The following is a 15,620-nucleotide window of genomic DNA, read 5'->3' as shown; positions in this document are numbered from 1 at the left end:
ATGTCACATCAAAAGTTACTGTAACCACCAGTTCTAATCAATATTTTTCAAATAACAGCAAGGAATATGCATACTCCTTATGATAGCTCAGTCACATTCTTTGTTAGTTGCACTGTCCCCTGTTACCCGCATAGTACTATATTGATGTTGGGTATACAGTGCAAATGGGATGAAAGCATTTTGTCGTACAAAGGTAAAGCAGGGAGGTTTTGTTTTATCTGCCTCCCAGCTACCCAGTAGTTTCTGATATCCAGGTTTATCCTTCTTTAGCAGTTCCATGATATCTTTCCACAGTTCCTTAACAAATAACAAGACTAATTAAGCATCACTTTGAAAATTCATAATCTGCTAGGGGGAGAAATGTTTCCAAATATCATGGAATTATTTAGTTTTTCACATTAGAAAACTGACAGTGTCTGACAGAGGGCTGAGTTTTCAGCTCATTTGAGCTGATATAGCTGGAACCAGACTGTAGCTGTTGGCATTATTTACCATTGTTTATCACAAGCTAAAACTTTATTCACAAGAATAGTTCTTCATAAATACAAGTAGAGATGCCAAAAAATTAGATTTAAGGCCCTATTGTCTGTAACTTAGCTCTTTATGAATAAGGATTACTCACAAGAGCAGAAGGTGCCCAAGGAGACCGCTAAATCAAAACATAGACTCAAACCCAAAAAGGAATATATTATAATGAGAAGAACAGGAGAAAAGTAAACAGGGCAGACATTTGGAGCTCGAGAAGAGTGGTAACAGAGAGTAAACTGCATCTCCCATATTCTCAGCTGTCTACAAGGAATCAGCTTTACCTGTTGCTGGTAAGAAAGTCAGATTATTGCACTGTTAGGACTATCCCATGCTCTCATGCCTTATCCCCTGCAGAAGTCCTCCAGACATAAGCTATCTCCTCACATGCATATTAGAAGTACGTGAAAGGGTGGGTGCAAACAGCTACTTTCAGCAGCTTTCTGATGGCAGAGATTTTCTCTTAATCAGGAGAATTCGCCAATACACATCTTAGATCAATTTAAACAGACTTTGCACTGTGTGATTGCCACTTGCATGACATAAATTTACCTAGTAAATTTAAGAATTGGTGTTGTATTATGAAAAGATGTGAATCATCAAAATGGAATGCTAAAAACCCTTATAGGTATAAAGACAATAAAAATTAAGCTTGTCAAATCAAACCGATCTACAGATGTTACATTAGTCCAAGTGACATGGCAAAATTCACAAAAATAAGTCCTGCAGATGTTTGAAATGTGATCTGTAAGAGGATATTCTTTGACAAAGGGGATTAAAATAAGAAAAATGAGGTTAGGGTAGTTGCATTTCAATCCTTCATAGCTTTGTTGAAAGTAAAAGTCTACAAACTAGCCTTGTCGTTGGATTACTGGGACAGGTACTGAATCCGAGATATGATGATCACAAAATGTTTTTTTACAGATTTTTACTCATCACCAAGCTCCCTTAAATCTGCACATCCACTAGTTAAGAAACTACAGGAAAGTGAAGCGTGAGAGAGGACTATGTAGAGAAAGTGGTATGCTGCTGTAGTCTGTCATCCTGGCTGATAATATGTCATATCCATTCTCTAGGCACCACATCTTAATGACAAAAGAGGCACACTTCACAACAGGAATAGTCTTCCCATAGCCAAACTGGAAAACTTCTGAAATAAATTGTAGCTTTTGTTCTATTTGTGCATCTGCATTTTCCCCTGATGAAAACAAGGTCATGGAGTGGAAAGCAAGTGAGAGTGTGGAAGCATACCTGGACTTTCAAGTTATGAGATACTCCCAGGCCCTTCAGTTTAGTTGCAGCTAATGGTAATGCGCCATAGGTCACAAGCATTAAAAGAATGCATGTATAACTTACATCTGATAAAATATTTAATATGACTGTACTAGAAACCCTAATTACGTGTAGAGAGTTTAAAGTGAACCATCCAGATTGTATAGTGACAATTAACCAGCTGTGACTAGGAACAAAGGGCAAATAGCCTGTACTAAGGAAGAAACAGCAATGGCATTTACATAATTTACATACCTTCTGATTATTTGTAAATCAGGATTGGGAAATAGCAAAGCTATTAGCTCCGGATGGGATCACTGGGCATTTGTGTTCATATCCAACACTTAATTCTGAAGCAATATACATAGGTGTAGGTGGGAATGGAAGTCATCCAGAATTTAAGGAACTAGATAACTGTCATAAAAATAAAAGAAGGCAACCTTTTATTTACAAGACTAAAAGTTCCCCTTCAAACTGTAACCACACAGACACAATTATTTGGTTTGGTTATATTTGAAACGATTATATATTGATACTGAGCATTTCCTAAGAAGATTTTTAAACAAATGGTGTCTCAGCCTCTTGATTACTTCTCATTGGGATAATTTAAAGAATCATGGTTAGTAAGGGCATACCAAACTTTGTCTGAAAGGGTAATCAGAGTGGAACCATTTACCCATTCAGTATAAAGAGTGTTTCTTGTCTCTCATCGACTGTCCTATGTTTGATTTAAAGCAGAAATTTTTCCTCGATTTGATTTGCAAAATACAATTGGCAAGATCAAGACATTTTATTCTTTCTTATTCCTATGGAAAATTTCAGCCTTTGTACCACCTTCAAATACAGTATCATATTCCTTTTATCAATTCATAATTCAAATAAGGCACCCTTTCTTCTTTATAGGCTTACACTGCAACAATACACATTAGTTAGAGATGTCAATGTATGTTTTATTACAAAAGTCAAACTAGGCTTTATCCATAATTTTCTAAATCTCATTAAAGGTTCTTTCATACTGCAGATAGGATAAAGTAGCACTTTAAACTTTATAAATCTATTTCTGCTAGTACAGGGAATCTATTGCCATCTGTAGTTACAGTATATGACAAAGGAATGCCTTGGGGGTGAGTCTGTTCAAATGCAGATAAGGTGGCCTGCAATGAATCACTGTCCTCTGGAAGTGACTAGCTTGTTAATAAAAGGTCAGAGATCACAGCATCACTATTTCTCCTATTTCTCCAGCAGAAAGAGAAGCAGTGGCTGGATTTTCTTTAACACTCCTTTTTTTTTTTCGCCTCACTGAAGTACTCTCAAGTATCTGTTCTTGTTCCTACTGGCTCTGTTTTGCAGATGAGCACTGCCTTTTGAGACAGCACAATTGCACAATATATTTCTAAGTAGGTGGGACTACTATAGAATTGGACTGTACAGATTTCAGACTTTGTAGGATGTGATTCGATTTCACTTTTGTTGTTAAGAACATGCATTTTTCAGTAGCACAAACCTTCCATTTTTAAAATTAGGCTAATACCAAAAGATGTGCCTTGGAGGACATTTCTAATCAGGGATTATCCTCTAGGCCTGTCAATGATGGCAGGTTTATTTCTCTTGACTAATTCCACTGAATTTTCTGAATGAAAATATAATAATGAAAGTTTCTCTGTATAAATTACCAATTTATATGTGGCACTCAAGGTTCTGTTTCCATTTAAAGCTTGTTTAGCCTCAGGCTCCAATTCAGTTAAGAACTTAAGATCATGACTAAGTGCTTTGCAGACCCAGCATTTTGGTGGGTGCATCTTGGCTCAGCAGTCATTTCACAAGCTAAAATTCCATAAACACTAATCAAGAGCTAGTCAACTCTTCTCATATAAGTTTGTATTTGGCCAGAAGACTGGGGATACCCCAAATCCACAGATATATATTTTATCACGGTAATTTACCTAGTGAAGTTTGCAGTTAAAGACTCTAGAGCAGCCATTCATGTATTTAGACTGAAAAGACAGTAAGGCTATAAGAGCTCTAGCTAGCCAGGAAATATTTCTCAACAACATAGTATATCATTGGTATAACTCTGTTTAAATTTATCAAATACACTGTAGGGAGCCTGCTCCCAGAATAAAACAATCCAAAACAAACAGACAGTCAGGTCCCAGAGATATTCCTTATTATTGCATTTTCCAGCAATTCTTTTTCAAAGTTATCCAAAAGCAGCAGGGCTGTGGAAGTCAACCTGGTAAACAGAAAACCTTCCCTGAGAAACCTTGTTGACTGACAGATGGGAGAGAAGGGGAGATACAGCAGAGCTGGGATTCCAAATGAAGGAGCTGGTCACTGCTTAATGGATTTTATCAAGAGTGGAGGATTAGATTTCATTAACCTATACAGACAGAGTAGGTACAATTCACCTGAGCACAGCAGTACATTTTATACTGCAGCAGACTTACGAGATTGTCGAGTGTTGTGTAGGTCTTGTCCTGATACGAATTTCAGTGAAGAAAGGGAAATAATAAAGGATAACCTTGAAAGGCAGTTTTCAATTTCCTTGTTAGAAACTTATATTGCATCCCCAGCTCCTCTGACCTCATCCTACCCCTAGAGAAATCTTATGATTTTGAAAGCACCTTTCTAGGCTGGCCATCTATTTATTATGTAAGAAGAGAACATACTCCACACAGTATTTGATGCTTCTGATACCTAAGAATTGCTGCCACAGAAGGCCAGCTTTTCCATCTAGCAAGGAATTTTAGAAGGAATCTCTCATTAAAGCATCCTTTGGTCTCAGTACAACTGTTGGATGAATCAGTTGGAATGGTAGCCATTTGCAAGACAAAAAGGGTTAATATTATTTTAGCACTGTTTCTCCTTTCTTTGCTTAGTTTCCTCTAGCATCTTGGGACGTTCCTCTGAATTGATCTACACCATGTAAGATATCACAGTTTGAGTCTCTTTTAAAGTCATAGGTGAGCAAAGTTCATGCAATATTTTAATAGTATGATCTTGCAGCACTTTCACCATCTTTGAGTAGATGACCATACCTGTATGAGGGGTGAAGAGGTACAGTGAAGCCCAATGAAATTTTCCTACACACAAAATGTTGACTCTGAAATACGCATATTTTCCATAGAGGGAGATATCCCTGCCAGTTTTCTACTTAAAATTTTAGAATGCATTTGGAATGCAGAGGAACATGCAATCTACTCCACACTGAACTCAATTCTCATTTATACAATGCTCCATTTATACCAGTCTGTCAGCTTAAAGGACCTTTGGAGTAGGAGTAATTACAGTTATGCACACTTCATGGCCCCATTATTCTGACAAAGTGGCGTAAGGAAGCTCCGATGCAGAAGAAAATCAGGTCTACTTATATTTTAATACAGTGACTTTAATATGGTTGTGTTTTATCTTCAATTCTGTCTATATATCTCAGTCCTCTCCTGTGCTTTGTTGTGTTATTTCTATTGCTTGATACTATACTCAGTCTTCTTGGAGTATTGCATCTTCAATAAAATATGAGAACATTAGGGGTGAAGAGTAAGCTCTTAATTCAAGTCACATACTGAATGACAGGGGAATGAAAGCCTATGTGTTTTGAACTTATGCCATTTTCATCCTTTCAGATGTGCTTGCGGTTCTGCTCTGACGACAGGTCTGTTCTCGGTGCTTTATTTATCAGCAGCAACTCCATACTCACTGCATGGTGGAGATGTTCTTAACTCAGCTCCTGTGACATCTCATAGTTTTGAACTGATTTGATTCTCCTCTCTTGCAGTATTCCTTGCTCTTGTTCTCCCCAGTTTTAGTAACTAGTAAACTAAAGAAAAAAGTTAATTCTCTCTTTTAATAATCTTTCTCCGATAAACCAGTTACAGGGATCATCATGGGAAATCTTCTGGACTTTTTTTAGCATTCATTCCACCATATTGCATTTTGGAAAAGTTCCCTAAAACTGTAAGAAAAAACGTAGGTGTGCTGGGACAGGCTGTCGATAATCATACCAAGGGATCTAGAAATCAAGGGACAGATTCTAGGTAGCCGTCTCTAGGTAGCCATCTCTATGTCTCCTTGGTGCTTTAGGTAACATAGCAGCGGTTCTAGGTATACTTGACAGGGATACCAGATCCATGAGTTCTTGGAAAGCCATTAGGAAACATCAGAAAAAATCTTTAAAAATTCCTAGAAAAATTTGAGATCATTGAAATCCTAGAAAAGGTCTACAGCTAGGAATTATTAGAAAGCTCTGGGGAAATTCTAGAGAGGGTTTGGACTGGGGAAATCCTACAAAACATGGGGGATTCCCAGAAAGGTCCTATATTAAGGAATTCCTGAAAAAACAGTGGGAAATTCAAAGAAAACAGCAAGGAATTAATCTCTTTTGTAAAATCTTCTGGAGCACCATAAGAAGCTATATCTGGGTTATGCATCTTTAAGGAAAAGGGAACAGTCATGCAGCAATGAGACACAAAGCATAAAAGGGGACAGAGGGTAAATGAAGAAATGAGAATAGTCACCTAATTAGCCCTCTTCACCGTCATAAGAGAAACCCATTAGTTGCAATCACAGTGCCTTTCCAGGATCCTTATCTTTCCTCACCACAGAATCTGCTTTTCTATGTTGCTGTGTCTAATACTGCTTTCCAGTCTCTTTGGTGGAAGCCCACTGTGATGAGATGTGGTCCTAAATCTGACAAAAGTGTGGAGGGGGCTTGGAAGTGCTCTAACTGCTAAGTCTTTCATTTACCTCATCTCTGTGTCATGTCTAGGTCTTGATGAGAATCAGTATAAGTGCTGTGCATCTACCATACCTCATGATTTATGAAACACTGTAACAGTCTTGGTAATGCTGTGGCTAGAAAGAGACCTTTTTTCAAGAAGAACTGTGCTGGTGAAAGAAACCTGACTATTGTGAATTCAAAGGTGAGGAAGGGCCTTACTTGACAAATCTGAGTTGGCAGCATAAACTATTTTAAAAATAAAAACATGTGACAGAAAAGCATTTTGGAGAAAGGATCAAGAGGGACCCAAGAGAAGCAGGTGTTTTGATTAGCCTTCAGTTGTGGAAGTCTATGTCTCCATGTAGACTTTAAAGTTTCAGGAGGCTGACTGCTACTGAGTCAGCCCCTTTGTATGACATGCTCCAAAGATTTATGTAATGACAAGGAGCATAACTCCTGACATATGACAAGAGGTCAATTTGAGGGTAAGCATCTCCAGAAGGGAATAAATTTCCCCTAACTGGGGGCCAGCACACCTCCACTAGGTGGTAGACAGTTGATTCACAAATTGGAATGTGCCCTATTATCACACCTCTCAGCATACACCAGTCTACATCACACACCCTCCTGGAGGTTCATACAGAGAAGCCAGTACGAATGCAACTTACCTCTATTTTCACAGGAAAAGTCCATGAGTAAGAGCTAATGCTGCCAGAAGAGAGAACATACACCAAGTGGTTGTCAGGAAAATACAGGTCAAGGCAGTGGGACTTCCAATTTCAGCAGTGGAAGCCATATTTCTTAAAGTAGCGTCAGATAATAATGGGGCTCAACTGCACTAGACTTTGTACATCAGAGCCTATCACCCAGAAAGACTTCAATGCAGGAAGAAGAAATAAACCATAGGTGACAGGACTGCCTCAAACAATCAGAGCAAAAATGCCATGGTAGCAAAAGTCAGGTTGGTTCTGCAAAGGTGGGTTATTTGATGAAAAAAATCAATTATTTTCCTTCTTATTTGCCATTGCTTTCTAAAGAAGAATAAGACCCTGTGCTAGAAGCTTGTTAGTAGCAACTGTGATTTAAATATCTGTAGGAAACAGGATTCAGATTCGAGAATGAAGGGCATGAATTCTACAAGGCATATGCATAGAAACATATTTTTGTGATGCAAATATAATGCACGTGAAAGCTTTGCTCCCTGCAGCATCTAAGGATTCATATCTGACAATTCTGCTCAAGAATAAGGTAATTAATTACCATGCCAGAAAATACTGTAGCGGTGCTCCCCTTCTGCAACTTCTGTATGTGGGCTGTTCTCCACCAATTGTTGCAGTTGTCCCTATGCAATATTTGACTTTTTGAAAGTGGTACCCCAAATATAAATGACTATTTCAGATTAAAATTAAAACCTGAACAGAAATGTATTGTTGAAAGGCCACTGTTTAGAAGAGATTTCAAGGAAAAATGTGATGAAGTTCATTAAGGTTAACCTCATACTGTATGAAGAGATAAAAATCTTTTCCCTGTGTCCCAGTTCACTACTGGGTTCCCTTTTCCAAAGCCTGCTAGCTGCATGCTGGGAACGAATTTCCTCCACACGTGGTAGTTGTTTTCTTGGATGCAGCTGTCCACATAGCTAGAGTTAAGAGGGCACAATGCTTTTAGAGGGAGATTTCTGATAACATATATATAATTTCCTCCCCCCTCCCCCCCCCCCTTTTATGAGTAAAAAATCAGATCTGGGCTCATGGAATGTCACAGAAATCTCTGTTTTTCACATGTTGGTAGTTTCTTATTCTGATTGGCCTTAGGTCTCGCAGTACATTAAAGTAGGCAAATGCTATACGACTTTATAGGTACATCTTTTAATACTACACCATCCCTGAAAGCATGTCTATGAAGTAATCTGGTGAGGAACTGGCAATAAAATAAAAAAAAAAAAAAAAAAAAAAAAAAATTCTATTCAGATTTATATCTGTTAAAGTAAATATAACTTCTACACATAGTATATATATTTTACAACTATATCTTAGACAGGTAGTAAAAAATACCCTCTTTTCCATGCACATTTTGTGTGCAAAGCTATATTTGTATATGCAAAAAAATAAAGGACCCAACTATGTACTTGTGATGTAACATTATTAGACCATCTAGTCTAAGACAGGAAGATGGTACATTTGATTCAGATTTGTATTTTTGGAAATCTGGGGTTTGATACTAAGGGAAAAATGGGTGTGAGCTTTAGTAGTCACAGCAAGCCAGCTCCATTACCCAGTAAGACTTAAGTGCCTGAATGTCTGTATGGATCTGGTTTGCGGTGTGCCATGAACACTGTTCTCACAACTAAACTGTTTCTCAGTGCAGAAAGATCAATAACAATGGCCTTGATTGTAGACATTTCAACAGGAGTTTGATCTCCCTGTCATTCCTTCTTGGGCTAATAGGAATTTGTAAGGAATTAGCATGTTAATTCTAGAATTTCCTATTCCACTTAAGAGATCTGTCACCTTGAATGACTTCTGAGCATCAAGGCTCTCATGCTCTACTGTACTATACTGTCAGAGACATTTATCAGCCAGAAGAAGACAGGACTTAGTTCAGAAGATCTGCTACATGTTTCAACTCTTTAAAACAAATTTAGTAATAAAAATTTTACCAATTCTCTTTCAGAAGGCTATCTACAAGGATGACTTTGCAGTTTGCTGAACCGAGCCATGCATGACACATTTCATATGTGAGACAAAAGAAAGACAGGAGTGCTGAACAGGAACCAAAGGATTTGGACGCATGAATCATACTGAAAAATGTTTCTATTCTGGTTACTAAATCCTCTATTGCCTTTTTTTTTTTTCCCAAACAGACTAAATATAGAAATGTTTCACTTACTCTAGCACTGTTAATACGCATGGCTAGAATAGCAACAAGTTACCCCCTTGCCTTGGTCTTCCAGTAGTCCCCTTCTTTACCAATTCTTGTCACTACAGCTCAGTTCAATTGTTACAGAGCTTTTCCCATAACACTGATATCAAAGTAATTCCTGACTACATCCATAAATTACCAACCACTACACAGGCTCGCGGATCTCTGGGGGAAACTAACCAGCGAGTTTACATAACAACGCTTTGCACATGGGAAAATGACTGAAACAAATAGAAGCAACTTAAACTCGTTGGTCAATTCCTTTTTGTTTTATGTGTCTGAACTGTTCAGCTCAGACAGGACAGCAGTTGCAGGCAGAATTTTCAAGGAGAACTCTCTCCTCGACATCTTAAAGATATCCCTCCTAACCTCGATGTTTACTTTTGCATTGACATTTATAGTGATAAAGGGACTTGTCTAGTGATAAAGGTTCTAAAATGGATGATTTCTATATAATATGCAAGTAATACAGAATACGTTCTATATGGTATTTCATATAGCAATACTGCCATATAAATACACATTATGAAGCTGCTTTCTTCATGGTGGCAAGTGGTGTTTCGGGAAGAGAGAAAGAAATCCATACAATGGCAAGATCGTAATACCAAGGAATTCCCAGTGAGCGTACAGTAAACAGAAAAAACAGATGAGAAAAACTGGGAAATAAATGCAAAGATAGATTTATTGCAGTGCTAACAGATTGAATGAAATGTGGTGGAAAATGCCACAAATTGGGAAATAAATATTGAACTTCTCAGCTGCTCAGATAGATATGATTAATATTTATAAATTGGGAATGTATGTAATTCAAGTTAGCTAGGAGAAGATAAAATCCTAGAAAAGACAAGGCTGTTAGTAACCTCTTTACCAGTTAGCAGGCCAGTCTGATCCCTGAGGTCTTTTGACTTGATCTGCTAACTCAGAGACTGCTTTGACTTAGGATTTTAATTCATTTTACATTTTCCTAGTGACATTTTACATTTTCATAGTGAAGAGGCAAACTAGGCAAAGGTGACATCACAAACATTAAAGAAACAGAGTTTAATGTGCTTTCACTATATGAACATAGAAATTTTAATAAACTCATTTATAAATGATTGTCTGTAATGCTTCTGTACAATGCATAAAGAAGTCTAATTAACTGTAGTAAGTCTAACAGCACTTCCACTGTCAGTCAACAGAGCTGTACTATATGATGAAATTATTATGTGTGCTATTTGCTCTATACACAAATTAATTGACATTTTGGATGGTTGCTACCATGATCCTTTTAGAGACTGCAGTTGACATAAAGTAAAACACATACCAAATGGAATTAAATCTAATTGAATAATGTAATACTAGCCTCAGTCCATTTCTCCCCAATCAAAGATGTAATAGGGTTTTTAATACTAATTATTAATGACTTGCAATTTGTAGAACAGATTTTTAACAGTTGAGTTAGACTACCCACCAGCCTGTAATTTTCAAATTATTTTTTAATTTATTGGGATTACAGATTTTAATATGTGATGAAGTTTCTTTCCAAACACCTAAATAAATTTTGGCAATACATGGTTCCTGTATTCTGCACCTGCAGCTCTACTGAGAAATTACTATTTTGATTCTATTCAGTAGCAGGGCACCTAAATAGCATAAACATCTCTAAACCTAAATAAAAGTCCAATGGTCCTGCCAAAAAATATGCAAATTTATCTGAGCAAGCTATACAAGAAGAGCAGATTGGTGGCTCTTGGTTTTGGTAAAGATAAGTGTAGAAGGGATGATTGAGATGAAGAAGTAATAACAAAGTCCATAAATAGTGTGGATAGGTAACTTCAAAAAAAATTACTTCCTCTCCCCTCCCTAGCCCATGGCACTTACCTAATCATAAAGAAAAACAAGCAGCATGTCCTCCATGACACACGGTGAGAGACCGCATGTAGTAGGTATTGGTTGTACCAGAAGATGGCAATCCTCAAGCATTTAAACCTGTGAGACCTCTAGCTCCCCAAAAGGGCCTCACTCTGCAGTCAGGAATGTCACTGTTAGAAGCGGTTTCCCCTGGTGGCAGACACAAGCAAATACAAGTGATGACGGGGTCAGGGCCTAAGAGGTCAAAATCTATCCTGATGTACCTGGAGTTCTTAATAATGTCATATGTCTTTTTTTTTTTCAGCAAATGCTCTACTGCACACTGAGCTGAACCAAGATGCTTACAATCAAATGCTTAATTTTAATCATATGCTTAAATACTTTGCTGAATGAAGACTTCTACTGAGGCACAAGTTAGTCTTTATATCACCAATACTTAGTTTATCTTACCATGTATTACCGCTTCTATTATTTTAATGAAGAGCAAAAATTTCATACTATTGCTAATAAAGTGATTTACAATATTATGCATGTTTTTTTCCAAGCACTTTTTTTTCTTGATACAGAGTATAACTGAAATTCTAGCCTGTACATGCAACTTACTCATATTAAATGAGGATTTTATTTTAGTGATACAAAATACAAGGACAGAAAGCAGATTGTGGGACACAGAACAACTTGTTCATGAAGGAGTTAAAGTATTCATCAACAGGAGCACTTTGAAAACACAGGAAATTCTGATCCATCACTTAGCTGTAGGCTTATGTGACATTTACAACAAGCGTGTATATTTTGAGATAGTTGACAATGACATCTTTATGTTTTTGTTATCAAAGCTTCCATCTTACAATCCCCTTTGGTCCTGAGTATTGTTAAAAATGTGCCAGGGTTATGGCTGTTCATACCTTTCCTCTTCTAAGTGGTACAATGATCAGAGAAGAGCAAAGTTTTATGATCCCTTCAAGGTATTTGAAAATGACACTAAATGACGTTTATAAAGATTTCTAAAAGTCAGAAGAGCTTTATTTTCTTTTTGAGGGCTTGTTCTCATTCTTTTGAATTGTGTTAGATGCCAATTCCTCCACTCTCCTTCTAGAAAAATACAAAGCGTAAGTTTCACAGGTCCCATAAATCTCCTGATAGCACTTGCAGATCAGCCATCGTGGACTTCTTTGAATAACAGCTTTTCTTAGGACTTACATGATATTTTTCTTCAGAGCTTACTGCAAGCACTAACTGTTATATTTCTGCATCCTTGTGAGGAGTATCCCCATTTTACAGAGGAAAAGTGAGGGAGATGAAACCAATTTAGAACCAGGCATCAGCACAAGTAATTCGTCCTGGAACTTGGAAGAGTTAGAGGAGGGGGTTAGGAGAGGGCTATTTTCTTCTGAACTGTTGCAGATGAACACAAAAGTTCAGTTCACAGCGTAGCTGAGGAAGTGCCGTTCAGACTGCAGCTATTCCAGTCTGTTGACTATAAACTGTAGTTGTGCTGTATGAGACATTGTGCCTCTGGAAGCCTCCTACAAAAAAAACCTGAGTGCATGGTCTGTTTTAAGCACATGAATAGTCCCATTTGCTCAATTACTTTTGTGTTGAAAGTTATCCAGCTGGCGAAAGGCTGAATTGAGGTTTAATTCCAAAGGAAATGTGTTAAAAATCAAAGGGTGAAACTCCCATTCACTTTAATGGGAACAAGCTCAGGCCCATAATTGATGCTTTATGGACATTTGCAACATGTGAAAAGTTGCAGAGAACAACATCTAATGCTAAGATAAGCATATTAATCTCTGGTTCCAGAATACTCATATTAACTGATTTTGCCTAAAAAAAACCCTGGAGAAGCGAGGTATTTTCTTGCAGAATAAAGATCTGTTTAAAGAAAACCTTGATTAGAAAATGTAAAAAGTCTACAGAGAGACAAGAACGATAGTACTTACTAACCGTGCTTCCTCTTCCTTCTTGTTATTCATAATTGCAGAAAAATACAGCAATGTACTTCCCAGAAAAGGCAAAATGGTTCATGCATTAATACAGAAAAATAGTGAATAGAAACAGGCAACAATTTTAATAAGATTGTACCTCATTGTCGAGGTGTGCACAAACCTAAACAATATCCACACACAAAGAAGCGAGGAAACATGACTTTTTTCCCAGACATACATCCTTTAGGTTCAAGCACAAAGCTCAGGAGACAACAACTTCTAATGAGTCCCTGCACTTCTCACTGGGCAGTCACACAGGAAACAACATATGCTCAGAGTTTACCTATTTCCTACCAAATGCCCCGATGGCAAATCTTAGCACAATGGGAAAAATGTTCTGCAAGCAGATACCTATTACATCCTAGTGGGAACAGCTCAATCCACTCTGAGAGCAGCATAGCCTGAAAATTTACAGCATAGCTGCCTTGACTCACATGTACATAATATTAGTATGATACTGCAATCACCATTACTCTATGTGGCATAAGAAATTTTATTGAACAGGCACGAGGTGACAACTAGCGGTCAAAATCTGTAATGAGGAACCAGTAAGATCCATATCAGAATAATTTTCAAGATGTGTGTCCTTTTCTTTTAGATTGAAATGACAAATAATCCTCAATATCAAAAAATATGTATTGCTTTTGATCTTCTAATTAGTTCAAACTTGCAAGAGAAAAGGATGGAGGCAGAAGAACAGAAAGCAGGAAGGTCTCTCTTCCTGCTTTGTAGCTACTGCAGGTGGCTTTAGAAATAGTCAGAAACACAGGCTGACATGCTGAGGTACATGACAGCAACTTTGTCTCCCTTACACCAAGCAAAGTTGCCTTGACTGTGGCAAAAATGGTCTTGCATGGATTCTGGGACAAAGTCCAATTGCAAGCAGTGCGCTAAACCAGCCCATCTGTGGTTGTTAGGCTAAGTGTGTAGATAAACGAAAAGGGACACAGAAGAGGCAGCAGTACAGACCAAACACCCCTGTTTGCCAGAATGACCCTGCTGGAACACTAGGAGTTTGGTACAACCTACATTAGACCATCAAGTCTCTGAATTGAGTCAAAGCCAAAAGCTGGATTAAAAGAATGTCCCTTCTCATCATCCACCACCACTCTTGGACTACACTGCAGTCAGTTATCACAAAAACACCCCACCCCTCCAAATCCTGTTCTTTTATCTTTTTAATTATTTTTAACAGGCAAAGTTCACTAATATACTTCCCAGCTGTGCAAAATCAGAATATTACAAGGACTGTAATCACTGCACCACCTGAAGTCAATTTTATCTGGTGACTTTGACACTAGCAAAAAAATCAGTTTTCGCACTCTACATGCCTACTCAGAAAAAACCTAATTCTGTGGGCGCAAAGCTGCCAAGACTCCCGAAGAACCTATTGAGGTTTATTGAGGAACTGCAAGATAGCATGACGTTTTAAACACTTTTGTGAGTAATTTCTCACTTCCAGAAAAACTAAATCCCTGCAGTTTACATATGTCTTTTTGAATTAGAAGAATGTTATTTCACAAATACTTGATATCTTAACACTGTTTGCTGGAGTTCAGACATGAAAAAGGGGTTTGGACTTAAAATAAGTCTTTATGATAATGAATAGACTGACTCACAGGAAAAACACATTGATTGACTTAATAGTTAACTGCCAGTCATCTTCCTTGTTCCTTTGTTGGGGGTGTTTTTAACTTCAAATAAATTGCATCATTATCTCTACCAGTAAAATGTAAATTCCATCTCAGTTTTCATAAAGACCATCAATACAAGAAAAGAATTACCTTAATTCTTCCTCCATTGTACTGATGGATTCTTAGAGGCTGTATTTTTACAATGATACGTTAAATTTTTTATCAGTTTCCTTAGTGAGGTCAGCACTATTTATAAGCACTGAAGATATTCTCAGAAAATACAAGAAAGCATGGCAGTAACAATATATGGAACAGGAGCACTAGAAATTAAGTGGCAATATTATCGCTCGGTATTTATAGTTATATTCTCAGCAACTCAGCTGTTGCTAGTGGCTTTCTAATATTAACTTGCTTAACCTCTGAACCAAGAAGGTACTTAAACATCTTTGTAATTTGAGTGGGGCTACCTAAAAGCTTAAAATGAGACACATGACTATGAGGACTGTGTTCAGGCATAGCCAAAAAGGAAATTGTTATGGGCAGCAGACTGCTGACAATGATGAAATCCCAACAACGCTAAAGCGGAGCCTTTGACCCCCATCCCTCTTGGTTGACTTGGACCACCAATGCAGCACGCCCCACGCATCGATAAAGCTGAGCAAGGGAGGACTGGAGGCTGGCCGAGTCCTGCGTTGCCTCACCACTTGC

Source organism: Haliaeetus albicilla, chromosome 12 (assembly GCF_947461875.1).
Source record: "Haliaeetus albicilla chromosome 12, bHalAlb1.1, whole genome shotgun sequence".
In the NCBI taxonomy this organism is placed as follows: Eukaryota; Metazoa; Chordata; class Aves; order Accipitriformes; family Accipitridae; genus Haliaeetus; species Haliaeetus albicilla.
The sequence above is the reverse complement of the archived record's forward strand: the minus strand, read 5'-3'. Positions refer to the sequence as shown.